At 45.2% G+C, this 2,420-nt stretch overlaps 1 pseudogene; it reads right to left on the bottom strand.

Annotated features, from left to right (window-relative positions):
* Nucleotides 1-237: 237 nt before the first annotated feature.
* Nucleotides 238-1,004, bottom strand: LOC133076361 (transmembrane emp24 domain-containing protein 2-like; annotated as a pseudogene).
* Nucleotides 1,005-2,420: the final 1,416 nt, after the last annotated feature.

Genomic DNA, 2,420 nt, shown 5'->3' with positions numbered 1-2,420 from the left:
GAATCTTTAATGACTCGAACTGCAGGATAAGGGATCCCAAGAATGCAGTCATTTTAGTAAAGTACTATCCTGAACAAACTGTATTTTATGATGAAAACAAAAGGAAAGAAGGTATAATAAGGACTATACACCTATATTCCACTTACAGTGCTTGAGTTCTGGAAGGACCTGTATAATGAAGGCAGAATTCAAATATGAAATCATGCCAATCACATGTTAAATTTCACTATAACTTTCCTAAAAAAGTGTTTTCCCCCAATATCTGTTAATCACAAAGAAACAGAAGCTGTGAATGTACAGTTCAGAAAATAAAAACGTAGAAACTAATGACATTATTATGACCAAGATGTTTGGTAAACAGTGAATTATGAGTTTGGGATCATCAGGAAAAGGCTTTTTAAACAACCCTCTGGACTGCAAAAAAAATCTCTTCAGGTAGTAGATCTGTCCCAATGTCATGGCAACTAGAACGAGAGCTTCAAAGAAGGACCAAAGGACCACTCTGCTGTTTGTGTTGTCATTGATTGCTCTGTGTGTTCTCTCCCGAACTCCCCTGTTGTCCTGTTCATGCTTTACAGCTGTCATTGCCACTGCGAGCTCATTAATCATTTCTTCTAGCTTGTTCTGGTGAGCTTCTGTTTCCACGTCTTGTCCTTAGGGGGTCTCCCCATTATCAATGGTGTACATCACTATCTTTGGAGTCACGGTGGACACCCTATTGCTAAAACAAAACTTATATGTTCCATCCATGTGAGCAGCAAATGTGTATTTCCCACTGGACTCCCTGTCTGCTTTATAAATTCCTTTATTTTCAGGCCCTGTAGCCTCCATGTTGATGTCCAGGAAGCCGCCTCAGCTACCTCGAAGATGAGGCCCATCTTGGTGCCCGAGGTGACCCGTTTGAAGAAGCACTCCTCTGCATGCACATAGATGCTGACGAAGTAGCCTGAGACCGTGGCTAGGAGGGCGGCCAGGAGCACGAGCTCCTGGTGCACGAGCACCATGGTGCTGCTGGGGCTGAAGCCAGCACCGCAACTGTGGCCTCCAGAGCTGCCGCCACCTCAGCCTTCTCCTAATTTCCTCCTTTTTTGATAAAGACTATAGATATGTCTTAACATTTCCTTCCCTCACTCCAGTAGAACATTTCCATGTCCACTCTGGAGACTAGTGCACTCTAAACCCTTGCTGCTCATAGTGTGGTTTATGGGCTAGCAGAATCAGCATCATCCCAGGAGCCTGTTAGAAATGCAGCATCTCAAGCCCATCCTCAAATCTACTGCATCAGAGTCTGCGTTTCAGCAAGATCCCCTAGAGAATCATATGTCGTTAACGTTTGAGTGAACCTCCGCCTCGGGCGAAAGAGCCTGGAGGCTGGCATTCTGCATGAAGAGTAGGGCTGGAAGATCCACCTTTCTTTGTGCAGTGTAATGCCCTTGCTTTTGGTTCTGTGCCTCACCCTCATCAGGGTCTCTGTCTAGTGTCCCCCAAGTCCCCAACGTGGTCGATTTCTTCAGAAATGAAATTTCTTGAGGCATCATAGTTTTTCAAGCCTCAGTGTCTCACACAGCTTCCTTCTCCTTTCCTCTGCCTGAAATTTCTTTCCCAATCCTTCTCTCCTTCACATTTGTCCTTTCAAGACCCGGTTCAGGTGGTATGATCTCAGGAACAGTTTCTCTGGCCTGCCCCCCTCTCCATCCCTCTACCATCACAAACCCACAGATCAACAGAAATGCCTCTTTGGGGGCACCCACCTCACCCAGTGCTTACTCCATCTTTTCACAGGTCCTGGTCATTGTTACCTTATCCCTCTCTTCGACTGAACGGTAAGCACTTAATGGCCTTTGCTCCCTCAATACTTAGCACAAAGCCCGGCACACAGGCAGGTTCCTAGTAAATAGCTGTCGAATAAATGTGTCTGAACTGACCTGAACCTTTAGCAGTTCTCTCACTTGTAGTGAAATCGCAGGCACCCTGTAAACGTGTCTTTGGTTTTGCCCCAATGATGTGGAGAGTCTCTCCAGGCTTCTGTTCTGGATGGAATTTCTGCTCCCCCTGGTTTCTTACCTGCTGCCTCACATCTGGACTTGGCTTCTCATTTTGGGTCCTGGGACTGAAACCAGTTAGACTGCCTGCCTGACTTTCTATTAATCTTGACCCTGAGTGCCGATTCTTGACCTCAGTTCAGCACTAGACAGAGCACCGGGAGCTCCTCGGTCCTCAGTCCCTCTAGTCAAACTGGGCTAATGAAAGAGAAGAGTGCAGTCAGGAGTGGATGAATTATGTTTAGGGAAAGCTATACTGTGGAAATAGGTCGTTGTTTTTTGTTTTATTTTTATATTGTTTTGATGTATAGAGTTTGTTTTCTCTTTGCTTTTGCCACATTAACACAGTATTTATATAACCTTGTGTTTCTTTAGAAT

This window comes from Eubalaena glacialis, chromosome 16 (assembly GCF_028564815.1).
Source record: "Eubalaena glacialis isolate mEubGla1 chromosome 16, mEubGla1.1.hap2.+ XY, whole genome shotgun sequence".
NCBI classification, from domain to species: domain Eukaryota; kingdom Metazoa; phylum Chordata; class Mammalia; order Artiodactyla; family Balaenidae; genus Eubalaena; species Eubalaena glacialis.
This window is presented reverse-complemented; position numbering and strand designations above follow the sequence as displayed.